The sequence below is a fragment of the Prionailurus bengalensis genome, chromosome D1 (assembly GCF_016509475.1).
Source record: "Prionailurus bengalensis isolate Pbe53 chromosome D1, Fcat_Pben_1.1_paternal_pri, whole genome shotgun sequence".
In the NCBI taxonomy this organism is placed as follows: Eukaryota; Metazoa; Chordata; class Mammalia; order Carnivora; family Felidae; genus Prionailurus; species Prionailurus bengalensis.
This window is the reverse complement of record NC_057346.1, coordinates 47,776,930-47,791,374: the sequence shown is the minus strand read 5'-3', so window position 1 is coordinate 47,791,374 and position 14,445 is coordinate 47,776,930. Positions and strand designations below refer to the sequence as shown.

The following is a 14,445-nucleotide window of genomic DNA, read 5'->3' as shown; positions in this document are numbered from 1 at the left end:
AGCAGTGAATTCCGGTACTCAAATGGGGAGAAAAAAGTCTAGCATAATTTATACTAACAGATGTTTCTAGAAAAAAATCCACATCAGTGAAAGCCTAGGAAAATAACCAACTTCAAAAGCTTTTAACAAGCAAGCTGAAAATAAGAAAAGTACTATGAAGTGATTTTTTTTTAAAGAACAATCATACTATGAATCACTTGGGACAAAGATAATACAGTAGTCATAGTAGATGAAAAATGAATGGAGAGGAAACAGCTCACCAGAGAGAAAGCAAGTACTTACTAGAGGAAAGACATCACTATATAGCTGCACACAGAGAACCCCAAGCCTGACTAAGAAATAAGCAGGAAAAAGTAAGCAGAAGGCAGAAATGGTTCACCCCTGCTTCTAAGACAAAAACAGACTCCAGTGGGAACAGAGAGGTCAAAGCATCAAACACTTCCAACTGGGAATACCTATTGAAACAAGCAGACAGTAAAGTGCCCAGCCATCCTGGTAACTTATTTCAGAACACTTCTTCCTATGTCAGTCTGCCATCTGCCCAGCAAATTAAAGGACACATGAGTAATTTTAGGGCCACAAACAACCTCAGACATGGTTGCTTTATCCTGAATTTTTGGAAAGGTGTATTTCCACCATTCCAGTTTTCATAAATGTAACGTTATTAAAGTTTAAGTGTGTTGCCTTGCAGACATTTATCATAAATTACGATTTATTAAATGGTATAATATAGACCCTGTTTTCTATGTAATAAGAATTCTATGACATCCCTTTATTTCAAAGCAAACTATCTAAGAAACTGAGGTCATGGGCATAGTTAAATGTTTTAGCCCTTTTCCCACAGTACTCAAGAGTGTTCAGAATGCTTGATACTTTGGCATTAGTTGACTCTGAGGAGAGTACACAATGAAAATTTAGTTTGGCCCAAATTCTTCCAATAATCTCTATCTCTAGACTTGCAGTATGAAATAATTAAGAAAATGAACCATTAACTTATTCATCTCTTCAATAAGCATTTATTGAGCACCTACTATTAGGCAAGGCCCATTTCTAGACACTAGAGATAGAGATAAAAATCTAATGGAGCTTACATTTGGTGGGCCAGATGTAATTATAAATAACAGTATGAGGAATGTGAGAACACATCAAAAAATAAAACTGCAGCATATTGCAACCAACTGAAGTATATAATTTGCCATCATATCTTCAAACTATCCTAGGAGTGTTAGGGCTTAAGTAAGTTGGGGACAACAAAAATTACAAAGTGCCTGCTGATCAGACCTGGAGAATGTGCCAGATGTGACCTTTGCCTTGACATTTGCAAAGTTTCCTATTATCTTATCCTGACAATAGGTTAAGAGTCTTGGTTTTGAAAACATTCTAAGATGTAACTTTAAAAACTCAAATAAAATAACTTGTTATTCATTCCCAAGACTTTTAGCACTTCATTTTAAAAAATCCAATGAAGAGATTAAAAGGAAATAGTTCAATTTTTCTTTCCCAGAAATTGCTATGCCAAATCATTTCTGGAGATAATTACAGACATGATTTCAGATATTTGGCATGACACATTATTTCAGTAAAAATCTAGATAATAGGGTATAATAATGATAGGTTTGCAATAGTTTTAAGTCAGATTTGCTTATATCATAACCTTCTAATTAATTTTTTGAAATATTGATCTGGAACTCTATTAAAGTAGATATAAACCTTACCAAAAACCTTTTTTATTTTATGAAATGGATAAAAATTGAGGTTTTTTTTGGTTTATCTTTTTAACCTAAAATGAAGTAAGACTTTCCACAAGTATATCAGAACATGGCAATAAACTCAAGTACTTAATTAACTGACAGAGGTAAATCTGGTTGCTACTTCTGTCGATCTCTGGTCTCTTCTTTACCTCTCCCATCCTCCATGGTTCAGAACTTTTCTTCTTCACAGCCACATGTTTTGGGGACTCATCTCTCAGGTGCCCATCTTAAAAGTCAGGGTGCCCAAAGTGGGTAACAAATCCTTTTTGCTCAAGGAGAAGCTCCAGGTTTTGAGTTCTTTCCCGATTGTAGGTCACCACACCAGGGGTGAGGTTTATGGTCAGACTGTGTCTCAGCCTTTCCTATCTACTTCTATATGGTTTCCTTCTCATGTGCCTGATATGAAGGGGCTGCTTCACTAGTTTTTTCAGTTTGTTTTTTTTCCCCCCAAAGCAAATTGTTCCATATATAGCTATAGATTTGGTGTCTGTAGGAGGAAAGTAGTTCTGGGTCTTCCTACACCATTATCTTGGACCAGAACCTTGAAATTGATCAAACTTTACTTTCTACATTCTTTCCTGCTATTCTTGGAACCATCACTTGGATACTTTATTACCACTCCTCTTCATCTCCTGCAAGTGATTTGATCCTTTATGAAAAGATAAAACAGTTGTCTCATCAGTCAGGAATCTTTTCCGTATGTCCTTTTTTCTTTCTTTCTTTTTTTTTTTTTGGAGAGAGCAAGAGAGAAAGAGCAAGAGGGGAGGGGCAGACAGAGGGAGACACAGGATCTGAAATAGGCCCCAAGCTCTGAGCTGACAGCACAGAGATGGATGAGGGGTGCAAACCCACAAACCGTGAGATCATGACCTGAGTCAAAGTTGGGTGCTGAACCAAGTGAGCCACCCAGGCATCCCTGTACTTTATATAAACATTGCATTCTTAAGCACCTTAGTCAACATTTATATCCTATAACATCAGTCAGCATTGATGTTTCACTTTCTCTTCTCTTTGGAGGCATTTTAACAGCAATAAAAAATGATTTTAACATTCGTTTTCCTTTTCTGTGTCTAGTGTGAGTTTTCACTTTTGTAGCTGGAGACATCTGGGCAAACAAGTATCTACCAACCTTCCTAAAGCTTCTCAGTGTCAGCTTCCCAACGGAAGGGAATAGGGTAAATGAAGACAAACACATTTGTGAAATTTCTCTTTGTGAAATACTCCTCCCCTCTCAGGATGAAGCCAAATGAGGAAGAGAACAGCCCAATCACTGATGAAGGCCTGAAGCATACTGTAAGAATCCAGGATTAATAACCAGTCTCAAAGTCAAGAGCCAGCTTAGTCAACCCAAAACTGGGGTGCTAATTCCAGAGGCCCAGTATTTGTTAATGGGGGTGCTACTGACATTCTGGGCAGACAGCTGTGCATGTTGTCACATATCATGCTGGGTACTTAGCATCCCTGGCCTCCTCCCACTAAATGCCAGTACCATTGTCCAGTCATTGCAACAAAAATGTGACCAAACATTTCTATCAGGTGCCCAGGCGGATGGCACTGCCACCAGGTATGAACCTCAGTGTGAGGTCGACTGTGATAGGTGATAAGGATGCCTGGTGGAGACGTCAGGAAAGCCAATGGTGAGAATAATAAGCATAGGGAGATAGCACACACACTGAAGGGCATTCCTCTGATAGCTTGTAATGCTATCCTGCCTATGAATTGCCCTAAATGGTATCTAGGATCACTGAAAGTTTCCAAAACAGGGGATATACCCCATCTTTTATTCTTTTTAAATGTCTTCAAAATACATATTTTACATTTCCCTATTAATTGATAGGCGGCTCTTGTTTTCAGATTTGAGTTGCCTTTATAGGATGCTGGTTGCTTTACATAATTTCTCATTGATCCAAAGAAATTGGAGCAACCTGTGAAATTAAAGGAAATGTTCACTACTCTAATCCTAAAGTCCTTCAACAGTAACATTCCCCTTCCTTAAGGACACCTCCAAGTGACACTAGAAATGAAGGATGTGTCAGTACCAAACTTCCTGAAGCAAATATATAGCATGACACCTCCAAGCACTGAGGAAAACAGCTTCTTATGGGGAAGGGGCTTGTGACTGCAATCACAAGAAAAGCAGAAAGGGGAAAAAAAAAGTGCCTGTGGAGCATGTCTGCTCCCTTCTATAATCAGGGAGTTAGGGTTTTTTTTTCTTCCTACAAGTCAGAAAGTGACAAGACATGAGAACTTACACGAGGGTGAATAAGGAGGTTAAGAAAAGGCACTGCCATGGTTATTTGTGATAAGTAGGGAGAGGAATCGGAGAAGTGTGGAAAGACAGCACCTGAGGACTCCGCAGCCCAGGAGACAGAAATGCCTGCTCATTCCTCTTTTCAGTGGCTATGAATGATTTGAGATTGATCTTTGAAATACGCAGTCTTATTGTTTGAAATGTTTTTGGTAAATTATATTCATCTTGATTCCCTTACAAACAATGATAGGGGGACAGAGGTACATTCTGTGTGCCTGGACTTGCCCTTTCTGGGCACTGGAATCTTGATTGGTTTATTTAACTCCAGTCCTTCTTAAGATCACAAAAAAATGTCGTGGAGGATGAAATCCACACTCCTAAAGGAGAAATATATACAGAACTTTTAAAGAGTACTTACTATTCACAGATAAGCCGGCATTCTTCTCTTTCTCCTCACTGATTACTGATGATGAAGTCCTATCCTTAACCTACATGGGTGTGGTTGGAGCAAAAATTCTAGCAGTCCAAATTTTTGACTCCAACTACCAGTGCCAGGATGTTCACCTCTAACTTCAAACAACTTACTTAAATCATAGTCTGACTCAAAATATCGTTTATTTGAGTGACTGAGCTCTTACCAGATTTCTTCTGCAGGCCTTGTTTCTTTCATTACCCTGAGCAGAATCTAATAGCAATGGAATGATGCTAAAATGCTGTGTGTCTGGGTCTGCATTCACTCTGTAGAATCTGTGCTCTGTGGCATTTTAAGTTCTCGTGGCAGGAAATTGTAAATTGTGCAGAAACATAGGTACCCTGAGACTTCTTGTGGCAAAACATTATGCATTAGCCTGGTGCCTGTAAGCCCGAAGAGGATTGTTTAACCACTTCATTACAAGTATCGTATTCAGAACAATGACACATACAGGAGTCTAAGCCATTTACACATACGATACCTGTATTTTATAGTGGGTTCCCCCCCAACCAAATCAAAACACAAGCTAGGATAAACACTCATTTCCTCACTTATCAAATAAAGAGTTCCATTGCTATAGACAATTGTTGGAGAAAAAAATCAAATGGCCTCATAATCTGGTATTAACGAGTTACCTTAGTCAAGCATTTTCTGGTTAATATTGAACCATTTTATCTTTAGGCTATTAAATCTTACAGTTATTGACTTGTCTGAAGTAGGAAAGAAAACTTTATGGTCTCTAGGCAATCATTAAATTCTCATTTATAAAGAGAAGGTAAAAAAGTGGTGATATGATCATGGATTGAATAAAGATAATTTTATAATTTATTTTCAGTTTAAGTATAAGAATCCTCAGGGCTATTTAAGCATTTAAGATTTGAAATCCTAAGGAAATTCAGAGGCACCAGGGAGGCTCAGTCATTTAAGCATCTGAATCTTGATTTGAGCTCAGGTCATGAGTTGACAGTTCATGAGTTCCAGCCCTGCATCAGCTCTACACTGACAGTGCTGAGCCTGCTTGGGATTCTCTTCCTCCTTCTCTTTCTGCCCCTCCCCCACGCTCGCGCGCGCGCGCGCGCGCGCGCGCGCTCTCTCTCTCTCTCTCTCTCTCTCTCTCACATAAACAAAGAAAAAGAAAAAAATGAAGTACTAAGGAAACTCAAAATCACTGTCAGCAATGGGTAGCCATTTAATGTAACCTTGACCAACAAACTTTTGACTGAATACACACACACACACACACACACACTCTGCATTCATTTTCAGTAAACACTTTTTAAATTACTTAAAGCAAGGTAGATGATGTGAGTACTGTCTTAAGGTTTTATTCTGATCCTAACCACCATTATTCATTATTTCCATTAACAAATCTAGATGGTGAAACAGAAAGCAGAGACATTAACCTCACAGAGACCAGTACTCTAGCTAATGTTGGTTGCTTACTAGAGGGAAAATATTTTATCTTAAATGACTTGGAAAAGTTTTCCAAGTATTCAAATAACAATTTAATGAGCCAGATTTCTGTAAGCATCTAATGATTTTATAGCAGGTACAAAGAAAGAAACAGTAAGAAGACAATCTAGAATAATATTTAATGCCATGGACATCAGAGTCAAATGAAAGGACTTTAATTCTTGGCTCTGCATATTACTGGCTCTATGCGGTTGGGCAAATTGCTTAGTTCTTCAAAACCTCAGTATCCCTATCTATAAAAAGAAGATAAAAATACCCATCTCAGAGGATGATTATGTAGCCCAGCGTCTGGCACATATTAAGTATTCATGACCTGTAGCTCCTCTTATTAGCAGTGAAAACTACCACCACCATTCCATCAATCTTTTGGGATACAATGTTCTAGGGAAGTATTTAAAGCTCCACTGGCCAGAAGGACTAAATAGATTTTCAAGTCATTAACAGAGAGAAAACTTAAGCAGTGACAGAATCATTCAATGATATTCAACAGATTCAAGAAAAGACACTCCAGTTAGACATTCAATTAAAGAAATGCCACACATTTTAACTGAGTGTCTACTATTCACAATTCACATTTGCTTCTGGAGATTTAAAGACCAGTAAAGCAGGGAATTCTTGCATGGAGTGAACAGTCTGGATAGAAAGCTAAACTCCCCAAGCCTTCTGGGGGCCTACATGTTTACAATAAAGAAAAAATATGCACCCACTCTTTATCGAAATTCAAGAAGAAACAAAAATATCTTTTCATTTTATGTCATGTATTTTCTACCAACCTATTATGGCTAGTAAATGTGAAGGAAAAAGAAGAAAAGTAGCTAGAAGTTATTTTATTTTTAACAAGTTTATTTATTTATTTAGAGAGAGAGAAGGAGGGGAAGTACACACACGGGAGAGGCAGAGACAGAGAGGGAGAGGGAGAATCCCAAGCAGGCTCCATACTGTCAGTGCAGAGCCTGATTCAGGACTTGAACTTATTAAAGTGAGATCATGACCTGAGCCGAAACCAAGAATAGGACACTTAACTGACAGAGCCACCCAGGTGCCCGCAAAGTTATTTTTGTTAAAGGGAAATTCTAGAACCTGTGTCTGTCTTGGAAAACACAGCAAACGTGTGTTGGTGCCACAGTCAGAAATTATTTGGATGGACCACAGCCACAATTCATGAGATTATGTATATTTGTATTTTCTCTGTATAATATTGGAATGTATGTAAAAATAGTGTTAACATGAAGGAGCCAAGTCATTTCATTTGCCAAGTATTTGTCATCACCTTAATGGAGCAGTTCACTTGGTTGGCTACCAGTAACGTCCAGAGGTAGAAACACACTGTTCAGGACAGTATAATAAAGAATGTTTAATGGAATATATTTATGACCAGTAGTCTTCACCAGCAACCTTTTCAAATACAATCAAATCACTAATGCAAAACCTCAAGCATGTTAAAGTATACTTTTGGATTATTAAGCATTAAGTACAGTTTATATGAAATCAAAGTTTTAAAAAATATTCATCTTTAGGATATCTCAAGTTTCCAGGAGGTACAGAAGCTCAGATTCTCACTCATATCTCAATAAAGTTAAATGCTTCCAAGAATGCTACTAAAATGAACAGACTAAATCTCCAGTAAGGAAGAGGAGTTATGTAGACTCTAAATCATGAACTTTTCCTTTTCCATTTATTTTCAGTTATACAATGTCCGATTCATATTTTAGGTTCTGCTGTGCAAGAGATACGGAGCACCTTTAAAAAGACACTGAAAAGCACCATCTGTTCATATTGAAGAAAAAAATTAACTTCTTAATCATAAAAATTGCTCTCTAAAGAAGTACACTGGAAACATCCGGATGTGGGGTTATAATTAAAAACAAAGCAAAACAGCCTCCCTTAAAAGAAGTGAAATGCTTAATTCAAACTTACTGGATAGTTGATAATGAAAGTGAAAATGCTGGCATCTATAGATATTGTCAAGTCTTGGGATTTGAATTTTATCACTGACCATCTGGTTATATTCATACTTAGAGAACAATCTTTAAATGGCAAAAAATTCATCAAAAGTCTATAAGGAGTTTATTACCACTGGGATGTCTCTATTAATTCTATATCCCTTCTGATGTAGATTATTTAAGTTTCAACGTGCGAAGTCATGTTAATACAAAGGTTTGGGGCTTAAAATTGAGTCTAGTCCAGCCCACTTAATCAGGATCAAGAGATAGTCATTAACTAAGTTTTTTTTGTTATGTCAGGGTCATGATAATAATTTACCAAATACCATTCTTTGATCACTACATTTGGAAAAACTGGTCTTACAGTTAAATTACTTGCTCATGGTCATGTTTCTAGAAATCAGTCGAGTAGTAATTCAAATCCAGGTCAACCTGCCTCCACACCCTATGTTTTTCACTATAGTAGATTGTCCCCCTAGGGTTAAAATTAAAGGGACTTGTTTGTCTCTCTCCATTTCCTTAGCATGACCACATCTGATATAACTAGCATTCACAATTATCCAGCATTTAATTATTTCAAATCTCCTCATATCAATCCATTAACCTGAAAGGCCATCCCTGGGTGTTTAAAGTTTCTCTGAAATAGTATCAATAAACACAACAACAATGAACTATTAGCTCACTCATGTATTTCTGTTTTTCTTTCCTATTTTCCTCCCCTAATGATAGGGCACCCCAGGCTGATTATTAAACAAGGATGTTACTTGTACACATATTTTGCTATTGTTTAACCTCTCTTGCATTTCCAGGAGATGAGGCTTGTTTCATCTTAGCTTCCATCCCGCATCTCCCTCTCAATCTCTAAGAAAGATCAGTAGCCATCCTCTCCCTCCTTCACTCTTTCCAGGAACATCAACTAATCCTGGCTGGCTCTGCTTTCATCTAAATCCTTCTGTCCCGTGTTCAACAGGGAGGCAGAACTGGTAACTAACATGCATGTGTCATCCAGAGCTCCAGTTCTGATCCACTGGTCAAGCTCGTCTTGACTATAGCTGAAAAGCTTCTGAGGTGTATCTGGGTGAGTGAGACAACTAAATTTTATTGTCTTCATGGAAGAGGGAAGACCGGTAAGACATATGTCTTTATGTTCTCAGCTCAAGGCATCAAAAGTCTCAATTCAAATTCAAAAGTTCTCAGGGGCCACTTGGGTGGCTCAGTCAGTTAAGCATCTGACTCTTGATTTCCGCTCAGGTCATGATATTATGGTTTGTGAGATCGAGCCCCTCATTGGGTTCTGCATGGACAGCATGGACCCTGCATGGGATTATCTCTCTCCCTCCCTCTCTCTCTCTGCCCTTCCCCCACTTGTACTCATTAACTCTCTCAAAATAAGTAAACATTTTAAAAAAATTCTCAGGAGTAAACGACAGGACACATTAAAGTTCCATATTCAAATCACAAATGTTTATATAGATATATTTCATGGGGTCTAACTACTATGGCTTATTACTGATAATGGTACAAAAAAAAAAAAAAAGACACTGATCTTAATCTCCATAGTAACTTAAAAAGGAGAATACAATAATGCTATGGAGTCTAAGTGGCAGGCAGTGGCCAAGAGAACAAATGCTGTCAGGATACATTAGATGGCAACGTACCGAACTATGGAATTCTGTTAAGAGAGCTACGGAACTCTGTGAAGGCTGGAGAAACATTAACTGGTCATAGGATAATTAGCCAATATTATACAAAATAGACATTCCTGTAGGCAAGAAAAAAATGGGGACAACAGAAATCAGATTTTGGTCAGAATCACCCCACCACTGACACTGTTGGAACATAACAAGGCCAATAGGGGATGATATACTTATGACAGTATCTCATATTCCTTAGTGCTGAACATGTGATGCGCACTATGCAATCTAATTTTTTACAATGACTCCATAACTTGAGAATTACTATCTTTTTAGAGAGGACAGAAGTGAAGCTTTGAAAGGTTAAATAACTTGCTAAGGACATGCTACTGGTAAACCCTAAAGGCAAGACTGGAATATTATGAACAGCCATCTTCCAAAGCAAAACACTTATTGTTACCCATCATGTTAAGGGTGCTCAAGAATGGCATGTGTAGCTACCTCCTCTGTTTTGATTCATCCATACCTGACTTGGGATTGATCTGAATACCTACACCAGACTCCTGCTTACCAAACGATAAGACAGAAGGAAGCAACCATTTTGCCTACCTCAGGCAATAGATTCTAATCTGACCCTCCATCTACCATCGTACCATGGGATATTTTATCTCAGTTTTCTCAGAGCTACAACAAGGATAGTAAAATGAACAATAGTACATAGGACAAAGACCTAAGATAGAGCCTAATGCACCTAGGTTTAAATCCTAGATTTACCACTTACTAATGATGTGACATTGAGGGGAATTCTTTAATGTCTCTGAACTTACAAAGTGTAGGTAATGATTTCTCTATGGAATGGCTACGCAGATTAAAGAGAAAAAAAAGTCAGTTGCCCAGTACAGTATCTGGCACATAGCCCAGGCCCATAATCGCTCATCTATAGTTCTTACAGCCAAATGTGCAAATCAAAGCATATATGAGGTTTTTAGGAAGGTAAAAGATGCATACACCATGCTTAACACCCCAGTAAAGTTTGAGATGGTAGCCCATGAGGAAGAGTTTTGTCATAAAATATATGCATATTCTCATAGTAGAGTGACTAGAGACCTTGAGTAAATAGCTACTTGTTATTTTAGGCCAAGTTTTGTTGCCAAACTAGTCTGCTGAAAACTTATGAAATCTTTTATTTTCTAGGTAAATAAGACAAAATGTTAACAATTAATGTATATAATTGAAGGGTATACAGGATTGATTTAGCTATTCTTTCTGTTTTTCTAAGCTCCTTTGTTTAATTAAGTAAAAAGAAAACTTTATTTTCAGTCATTTTTGGATATTGGATATGTGGTTAAGATACTATGTAAGAGTTAACTAGTAGTTTCCCTGCTTCCCAAAAGTTCCAAAGGCACAAGTTACTTCTTGGGTATCAGGCAAATGATTAATTGTACTGTAGAGTGGCTAGGTCCTCCAGGATACTGCATTTTGGGATGCTGTTTAGTCATAGCTTTGTCAGGATCAGAATTTGAATAAGAAAGTCACGCAGACAATTCTGTAGCTATCTGACATATGCTTTCTTCCCAGAGGGGACATCACAGACTTTGTTTACCTCTCTCTCCCCAGACCAACACTTTCCCCCAAGTCCTGAATATGCCTGAAAAGACTTGTCATTATGTTTTTCCTGCTCTGAGTCTAGACTCCTCCCCACACCTACCACACTGAAGCCATTGGCAGGAAGAGCCAATGACAGCCCCATCTCGACAGATCATGCCCAACAGTTTCACAGCAAGCCCACAGGGGCTTTACTGAAGATCTGTCCCAAAGCTGTCTGTCTTTTCCATCTGGACTGCAGACTGAGCTGAGAACAGGGGCATGTTTCAGGGCAGGAAACATGCTGGACTTCAGAGGCCAGCGTGCATAGAGCATCTAGCCATCCTTGCAAAAACTCAGCACATGTCACACTGGGGGGCTGAACAGCGGGTGCGCTGTCTGGAAGTCTCCTCCTGGATTGCTGGTTGCCTAGCAACAAGATCCTGCCTCTCTCCAACTTCAATTCTTAGGGCTTTGGCTTAGTCACTTGTGAAACCCAGACTTTTTCTTACCATTCCTCACCCAGGTTCCCAGAAAATGCAGGTGCTTCAAAGTTCTGTATATTGTGGTTATTTTAGCTGTGTGGTGACAGCATATAGCTTGGATTTCCTTTTGGCATCCTAGCTGTAAGTTTTCACACACCAGCACTTCCCTAGAAGTTTTAAATATACTATACTATAAATATATTAAAGTAATATACACTGTTGGTTTTCATTTTGAACATATGTACACATCAGTAGATGACTGAAGTTTATACCAGAAAATAAAGTAACAGCAGCATTCTCTTCACGGTAGGAATGTGTTAATTTAAAAACACAGACAAGCAAATAACAAAACACCTATAAAATGTGCCCTAATTTTATAATAAGGAGAAATATTAACATCATATGTATTAGGAGTATTACCATCATTCAACATTCAAAAGGTACACAAAGTAACAAAGGAAGAAATACATGCACATATACACATGACACAATTTTAACTCTATACATGAGGATAAAAATGGAAGGAAAATATCAATGAACACAAAGTTTAATTAGTATGAAGAGAATTCTCTCTCATTCTGTAGTTTTATTTTTTTAATTTTTAATGTTTATTTTTGAGAGAGACAGAAGGAGCATGAGCAGGGGTGGGGCAGAGAGAGAGGGGGAGACACAATTCTAAGCAGGCTCCAGACTGAGCTGTTAGCACACAGCCTGACACTCACAAACCTGGGGATCGTTACCTGAGCAGAATTCGAACACTTAACAGACTGAGCCACCCCAGGAGCCCCTGTAATTTTATTTTTAATATAGTCTTAATGAAAAACAACATAGTGTTGACTATTTACAGCCATGTATTTAGAACTGAAAATTATCTCTATCCTGCTAATAAGGATCAGGTGGGCAGATTTCAATAGCAAAAAATGAATGTTTTTGAACCCAGAGCTTATCAATCATCCCTCCATTCATTCGCTCAAAAACCATGTGTATGTATCTACTTGGTGCTAGATACATGAAAAACATTGTGGATACAGATCTAAAGCAATCAGTCCCTACCCTCAAGTAGGTCAGATGGTCTTAAAAGTCATACGGAGAGAGAAAATAGAAAGCATCACTTATTACAGTATCTGTCAAACCAGGTTATGTGCTATCTCCTATGGATCTTGGAATTCTCTACATTTCTTAAGTTTTTATTTGTATAATAATTTATTTAATTCAATAAGATTTGGGGGATCATCTTAATGGCACTCTATAACTGAGTAGTAACAATGACTCCAGGGTCTACATTAATGCTTGTGATTATAATTGCACAGTACTTATTTGTCATGATTAATGAGTAATGCATATAAATATAAATGCTTTGTTCCTGCCTTGTAGTAGCCATTTGGTACATGGGATATTTAACAGTAATATGAATATTGACCAACAGCCAGAGAATTGAGTCATCGTAGGATATGTGGTAAGGTACGGTCATGCCAAACACAAAAGCTGTCATAATTTTATCTATGTTGGGAGTAGAGATTCAGTTTCAGCAAAATGCCATTCCTTCCTAGTAAATCAATATTAATATTCATTTCATCCCACTAGAATGCACCTCTATGGGAAAAGGGGATTTATCGGTCTTAATCACTGCTATGTCTCTAGTGCCTGGCTCATAATAAATGCCTACTAAATAGGTGCTGAATGAATGAAGTACTTTTAGTTTATATTTGTTTTCTAAATTTTAATAGCTGAATAAAGTTATACCTTTTTTATGCTGATGTGTTCAAATTGTCTACAATGAAAATAATACCAGTGACTTATGCAAACTTTCCCTTAAGAGATATAAATGTTTAAAGCGTGTTGCCAATACTTTAAAACTACAGGATTAATCTTAACTCCCCCTCTGTAATGTCACTTTCTTGCATCTTCCCCCTCCACTTTTGGTTCCCACCAGTTTCAGGTTCACAATTCCCATGTGCCTTAGTGCATTCACACCTTCCCTGCACCTGCCAACCCTAGCTCCTTTACCCATCCCACCATCTATAACCTAAGGTGAAAAAATAAGAGAGAAAGAGAAACCGGACAATAAAGTAGGTTTTTCAGTGCCTGAAAAACACTAAAGTGAAGATAGATAGATTCTGGAGTCACACAGACTAGGATACAAACCCTAAATTCACCATTTATGTACTATCTTTCAGAACTTGAATGGGCCAGTTTAAACAACTTTAACATTAATTCTTCTTACCAATAAAATGTTAAATTGTTTGGCACAAAACTTGGCCACAGGTATTGCTCCTGATCACCTGCTTTAAAATGCCTCACTGTCAGGGGTGCCTGGGTGGCTCAGTTGGTTAAGCATCTGACTTTGGATCAGGTCATGACCTCACAGTCAGGGAGTTTAAGCCCCGCATTAGGCTCTGTACTGACAGCTCAGAGCCTGGAGCCTGCTTTGGATTCTGTCTCCCTCTCTCTCCTCCACTGCCCAGCTCACGCTCTGTTCTGTCTCTCAAAAATGAATAAATGTTAAAAAAAATTTTTTTTTAATGCCTCACTTGGCCCTCCTCTGGCAGAAACTCCTCCCCATGTGGAATTTGTGAGATTAGGGGCATTTATCTACCTGGAAGCCAAGCACTTCCCACCAAGAACTGGACCTGAACCCCCAGTCCAAATTGTTTCATTCCTAGACCCTAGTTAGGTCCCTAATCCTTATTCTGATGGTAAATCAGCCCATTGGTCTATGTACCCCTAATTTGATGAGTGAATTTAAATGGTGAGGCTTATAAGAATGCACTGGAATAGCTATAAGCCTTAAGGGTGAGTCTTGAGCCAGTGCTGGATAAAGCTGGTGGGATTGGGTGGGGGGTAAGTTGGGT

General features: G+C 38.2%; 1 protein-coding gene across 8 annotated transcripts in view; it reads right to left on the bottom strand.

Annotated features, from left to right (window-relative positions):
• Nucleotides 1-14,445, bottom strand: part of DLG2 (discs large MAGUK scaffold protein 2) — a 2,073,554-nt gene that overhangs the window by 1,363,635 nt on the left and 695,474 nt on the right. The gene's annotated exons all lie outside the window — the stretch shown is intronic.